Genomic DNA, 6,771 nt, shown 5'->3' on the forward strand with positions numbered 1-6,771 from the left:
TCAAACTCAGAGATCCACCTGCCTCTGCCTCCCAGGTGCTGGGATTAAAGGCATGCGCCCCTACCACCCAGCACAACCTACAATTTGTATTTTCAGATATTTTCAGATTCTGTAACTTTAAGGATGGTGAATTCTTTTAGTTTCCTTAAACCAGAACCATATGGAAGGGTTCCTAAGAGTAACACCTGAGTGAATTACCATATAGTCAAAAATCACCCTAAAAAGTTCCTGAAACTTGAGATATATAGTCTGTGCAAATGAAAGCAAAGGATCTCTCTCTGTCTGTCTCTGTCTCTGTCTGTCTGTCTGTCTGTCTCTCTCTCTCTCCCTCTCTCTTTCTCAGTAAACCCCACACCCCATTGTTTTAGTGTCAGAACAATTCCCTCTTTCCTTTCTTGAGAGCTGTATGCAACAATTGGCTAGTCCTTGGAGGATACACATTGCTTGAAATTTTCAGTATGTTACTCTCTGATTTACAAGGGGAGTCCCAGTGTCTGTGTCCAGCGATGACGATGGACAGCGATGGAGCTGGAAGAAGACACAGTAGATACCAGATCTTGTCTCATCCTTATCTGGGAACCTGAGATCCTTCAGTGAATAGTGAACAAAATTGCTTGCAGCATGACAGCGTCCTCTGGTGGGGTCAGTTAATTGAGTATACAATGAACCACTATGATAAAGATCCCCGCTTGCTCTCTCCAGTGTCTAACTGATTTTTAGGCCAGGAGAGTGCCCTACTTTTATCAGTCAATAAATCAGTCAATAAACGATTACTCATTGTTATCCCAGTTCTTCACCACAGAACTGAAACACTGCATGCTGGAACTGAATCTTAAGAGATGTGGACACACTCCCTACACGACACATGACTTCCACGATACAATGGACATTTTGAGTAGCTGTATTGTGCCGCTTTCTACGTGTAGTCCAGGTCTACTGTGTTCCTGTGTTTCCTCTGAGTTTCCTCTTAAGTTGCATTTTCTTGTTACTAAGGGCGGGGTCTTCCTTATCTTATCAAGTGACTGTCATATCACCTCTACGGACCCTCAGACTTTCTGAGGGAAAGCCTGACCTAACTGTCTTTATGCTGACACATTTCTTATACGTTTTACTGATACTTCTCATTTTAGCATGTATGAGATTTTATGATAAGTTTGTCCTGCAAAGCTTTATAATACTTAAAGATAAATGCTCTCATATTTTATCCAATTTCTTAAGGTAGTATATGTTCAGCAAATACTAATTCAGTGACTGCTGATGTAAACCAGACTTTCAGTATTGGCTCTCACATGGCCTTATGTACACAAATGGTTACAGGGGCTGTCTTTCCTCTATGTGTATTACAACTTCTTTCTCAAAAATCAGGTGGTAGTAGATACATGGGTTTATGCCTCAGTCTTCAGTTCTATTTCATTGATCACTGTGTCTAGCTGGCCCCAGTGTTGTACTGTTGTTATTACTCTATCTCTGTAGCGTAACTTGAAATGGGGGGTGGTGACCCCCTCCAGTAGGTTTCTATTCATTTATTTAAAGTTTCACATTGTTCGGGTATCCTGGGCCTTTCATGTTTCTATATGCATTTAATTTTTTTTTCTAATTTGTTGGAAGCATTGAGTTGGAATTGTGTTGCATCTGTGGATTGCTTGCGGTAGGCTGGTCATTTTCACAATATTATTTCTGCTAATCACTGAGCATGGAAGGTCTTCCCATCTGGAATCCTCTTCAATTTTTTTCTTCAGTGTTTAAAAGTTTTCATTTAGAGTTATTCCAAGGTACATTTGGAGGCCTTTGTGAATCAGATTGCTTCCCCAGTTTCTTTCTTGGCATGTTTGTCATTGGTGTCTGGGCAGGCTGTTGATGTTTCCCTGTTGATTTCATATACTGCTACTATGTAGAATACATTTTTCAGAATAGGTTGTGGAAGCTTTCAGTGGGCTCTTTATGTGTCTTTTATATATACAATCATCAATTATCTGCAAGTAAAGATATTCTGTCTCCTTTCCCTATCTGTATTCCCTTTCTCCTCTGCACTTGTTCCATGGCGTTAGTTAATTAAGATTTAAGCACTATATTGAAATTGATTATCTCCTTTTAGGTGTGGTTTGTTTTTAGATTTTGAAGGCTTCCAGTGCAGCATTAAGTTACCAAAATGAAGTCACTCCAGGTTTTTGGTGTGGTCACTTTGTGTTATAAACTTTCCTCTTACAGCTGCCTTAATCGCATCCCATAAATTTTAATGTATTGTGCTTTTTTTTTCTTCACTCAATTCTAGGAATTTAAAGTTTTCCTTCTTGATTTCCCTGTGGATCCACCTTTATCCAGCTGTTGGCTGAGTTTTGTCACATTTCTTCTGTCAGTGTGTGCACTTTCTGTTATTTGTTTTACTGTTGGCATACAGATTGATTCTTTTGTGGTGAGATAATACACAAGATGACATTTCAGTCTTCCTAAATTTGTTGAGACTTGCTTTGTGTCCTAACATGGTTAGCTTTGGAGAAAGTTCTGTGGGTTTATGAGAAGAAAGTGTCCTCTTTAATGTTTGAGTGTTATGGTTGTATATGCTTGGCCCAGGGAGTGGCACCATTAGGAGGTGTGGCCTTAGAGTAGGTGTGGCCTTGTTGGAGTAGGTGTGGCCTTGTTGGAGTGGGTGTGGCTTTGTTGGAGTAGGTGTGGCCTTGTGGGGGTAGGTGTGGCCTTGTTGGAGTAGGTGTGGCCTTGTTGGAGTAGGTGTGTCACTGTGGGCTTGGGCTTAGGACCTTCATCCTAGCTGCCTGGAAGTCAGCCTTCAGATGAAGATGTAGAACTCTCAGCTCCTCCTGAACCACGTCTGCCTGAATGCTGCCATGCTCCCACCATGATGATACTGGACTGCACCTCTAAAACCTATAAGCTAGTCCCAATTAAACGTTGTCCTTTGAAAGACTTCCCTTGGTCATAGTGTTTGCTCAGGACAGTAAAACCCTAACAAAGACAAATGGAATATTCTGCAGTTGTCTGTTAGGTCATCATTTTTTTTAAAAAAAAATGATGTTCTGATGTCATTTAACACAGGAGTTTCTCTATTTGGGTTTTGTCTGAATAAGCCATCTGTTGATAAGAATGGCATGTTGAAGTCACACACCATTGCTCTGTAGGGTCATTTTGTAATTTTAGATACAATATTTGTTTTATGAAACGCAACGCCTTACATTTGATGCATACATGTTTAGAATTATAATATCCTTTCAGTGAATTTTTCTTTCAATAAATATGAAACCTTCTTCCCTTCCACTTCTGATAAATTTTGCTTTGAATTCCATTTCATAGGATATCAGACACCTTTTCCTGCTACTTTCCTTGTTCCATTTGCTTGGCAGACCATTTTCCCTCTTTCTAACCCAAGGTGGTATCTACCATTATTGGTAAAATGTGTTTCTTAGGGGTAGGCAGCAAAGCAGATGGGTCCATTTTACTAATCCACTTTGTTAGTCGTCTTTTTGTTACAGCAATTGAGACTGAGTGTTTAATATTCCTGGCATTTTGTCATGGTTGCATTCTTTCCTTAGACTTCTTTATGTTTCCTGTAACCTTTTGGGTTACATATTCTCTTCAATAATATTCTCTGTAGAGCTGGTTTTGTGGCTATAAATTCCTTAAATCTGCTTTGACATGAGAAGTTTTTCTTTCTCCTTTGACTATTGACTGATAGTTTGTGGTGACGAGTGATCAGGAGCAGCATCTGTGACCTGTTTCCTAGCTGAATAGGTAGTAGCTTATCTGAGTTATGAAGAGATGAAGAATGCCAACTCTAGTGCGAGACACTGCCGTGTGAGCTCTGGTACCTAACTCTAACCCTAACCCTAACCCTAACCCTAACCCTAACCCTGATTCATGTCCTCGTGGATGGGGCTGGAATTTCCTCTGAGCTGAGGCACAGTGCTGTTCCAATGCTTTGTCTGTAGTTAGGTGCCTCGAACCCGTGATGCTCCAACCTTCCTTCAGAGTCCAGAACGGATTAATTTCCTTCAGGGAGCCTTCTTTCTCAAAGTAGCTCAAAAATACATCTTGGTGTCGTGAACAGAAGTCACAGATGCTAGTGGACTCTTCCTACATGGTCACATCTGTCTTCTTATATTTTACATGGTTCCTATGAAAAGAAGCAAACATTGTTCTGTTATGCCAGGCGGGCTTTCTTGAAGAGCTCTATCTTTTATGTATTAGCTTCCAAATTTTTTTTTCTATCATAAGCAATCGGTTTTTGTGAGCAGTTAGGGAATAAATGCATGGGAAATCATGTTCTTTTATAATACTAATCCATGTATGAAACATGGAAAGTGAAAGCTCATATAGGCTTTTTGGAATTGAATTGAGACTGTTGTAAAGGGGCATTGTCGTAGCTCCATGGAAACTGTGAAGATCAGGATTTGGTCCAGTTTTGCCCCTGACTGTGTGTCTTACTCAGGGTTACTATTGCTGTGTTGAAAAGCAAGTTAGAAAAAAATATATATGTATGAATATATATATATATATATGTTACATGCTTTATTTATTAATTTATTGTGTGTGCACTCATATGCACACTGAGGCCAGAGGCAGATTCTAGGTGCCCTGTATACTTCCTTCATATACCTTTTCTTAAACCTGGAGCTGGGCTGGTAGTTCACCAGCCCCAGCAATTCATCCCAACATTATACATGGGTTACTGGTACATTCTGCCATGCCTGGTGTTTTATGTAGGTGCTGGGATTTGAACTCTGATCCTGATGCTTGCACAGTGAACACTTTTACTTTCTGATCCATCCCCCAGCCCTATTATACTGTTAGGTGAAATGTTTCAAATGAAGGTAGTTTCCACACCATTTAAAAGTAGAATATTGTGCCCACTGCTACCCAGTATACTTGTTCCATTAAACATGAAGAGAAACGTGTTAGCACCAGAAAAGATAAGATAATCTTCCATGCTAAGAGATCTGCACTGTATTTTAAAATCAGATTATTGATTTTTATGACATATAAGATATCTGGGGTGACTTGGATATATTTAAAAAGTTAGAATATTTGAGATACTGTTCTTCTGGGAGCATTTTGGGGTGGATTAGAAAGAGATAAAAACCAAAGCCATATCAGATTACCAGTGACTGAATTTTGGTTTTGAGTGAGGGCTTTACTTGGAAACCCATGCAGGTTCAGAATAGAGTTGTCAGCAGCTGAGTGGTGTGACGGATTTCATTAGAATTTCAGAAACACTCGGCTGCAATCTAGATAATGATTTACAGGATGGCAAGGTTTTAACAGAGGCAAGGATTAGAAAGTTTAAGTCGGCCAGGCAGTGGTGGCTCACGCCTTTAATCCCAGCACTTGGGAGGCAGAGGCAGGCAGATTTCTGAGTTCGAGGCCAGCCTGGTCTACAGAGTGAGTTCCAGGACAGCCAGGGCTCGAAAAAAAGAAAAAAAAAGAAAAGAAAGAAAGTTTAAGTCTAGTATGAGATTTAAAATTAAAATGGAAGCATGTAAGGTAGGAGAAGAAGACAAAATGAGGAAAAAGAGGTCGAGGGATGCGCATGGTAGCCCTCAGACTTTGGAAACAGTAAAGATAGCATGAAGTATCCAAGTGATGCTTCCATTTGGATCAGCAGACAGGACCCAACACAGGAAGCATGGTGAAACATGAATAATAAAGATCCCCTTTTTGTAATATATTTTTGAAGTTCAAATTTACACTATTCTTATATTCTGGAAGCTTAGAACACAACAGAAGATTGGGGTATTGCATGCAGCACATGTTCTGCTTAAAGGAAATTTTAAGATGTGTCCAAAGGAACACTTGCTGAGCCTAATATTGTCATGAACATGAACTCTCTTTAAAAAATATCTTCAACGAGGTATAAAATTCATAACCCAGGAATCAAATACTACATTAATGTGAAAGTTCAGAAAAGCAAGCATATCGAGTCAGAAAGTGAAGCGGTTTCCAGGGCCTGAGGAGCGGAGTGGAGTAATAAGATGCTGGCTACACGAAGCCGTTTCAATTAGACCAGAGGTAAGTCATAACTGGAGGTCTGGTGGGCAGCAAGACGATTGTACTTAGCAAGAAATTATGTATCCTTGGGACTCATCACACACGCTATGAGTGTAGTAAATATGCTAATTAGTTAGACTTAATCATTTCCTAGTACAGATGCCAAGACACCGTGCTCATTTCCACAAATATACATCATTTATTTGCATTATAACCTCATGATGGGGAAAGTAAAGCTTTAACATGACAAAATATGCCAAAGGAAGGCACATTAATACTGGCCAAACTGGAAAAGTTGTTTGTAAACCTAAAACCGCCAAAGAATTAGTACCATGGGTATATAAGGATCCAGATAAACCTGTAAGATCATTTTAAAATTAAAACAATCCGAAAAGCTAGTGGAGCGGCGGGAGGAGCACTAACCAAGTGAGCAGAGCACAGAGCACCAACCAGGAAAATGGCAGACAGCTTTTCACTTAATGATGCCTTAGCTGGCTCTGGAAACCCAAACCCTCAAGAATATCTGGGTGCATGGGGGAACCAGCCTGGGGCAGGGGCCAACCCAGGGGCCTCCTATCCTGGGGCCTACCCAGGGGCCTCCTATGCTGGGGCCTACCTAGGACAGGCTTCTCCTAGTGCTAACCCGGCCCAACTGCCCCTGTGCCACAGTCTGGGGTTTCTTACGGGGTCCCTTGTTCCGTGGGATGATGGGTTCTGGCCAGGTGTGCATGGGATTCGGCTTTGACAAACAGACTAGACACGAGTGGTGTAAGG

At 40.7% G+C, this 6,771-nt stretch overlaps 1 protein-coding gene and 1 pseudogene across 4 annotated transcripts in view; both read left to right on the forward strand.

The window, feature by feature from the left end:
* The window catches only part of Htr4 (5-hydroxytryptamine receptor 4), a 190,100-nt gene that overhangs the window by 41,765 nt on the left and 141,564 nt on the right, over positions 1 to 6,771 (forward strand). The window lies entirely within an intron of this gene.
* The window catches only part of LOC116087252, a 1,433-nt pseudogene continuing 1,116 nt past the window's right edge, over positions 6,455 to 6,771 (forward strand).

This window comes from Mastomys coucha, unplaced genomic scaffold, assembly GCF_008632895.1.
Source record: "Mastomys coucha isolate ucsf_1 unplaced genomic scaffold, UCSF_Mcou_1 pScaffold13, whole genome shotgun sequence".
NCBI classification, from domain to species: domain Eukaryota; kingdom Metazoa; phylum Chordata; class Mammalia; order Rodentia; family Muridae; genus Mastomys; species Mastomys coucha.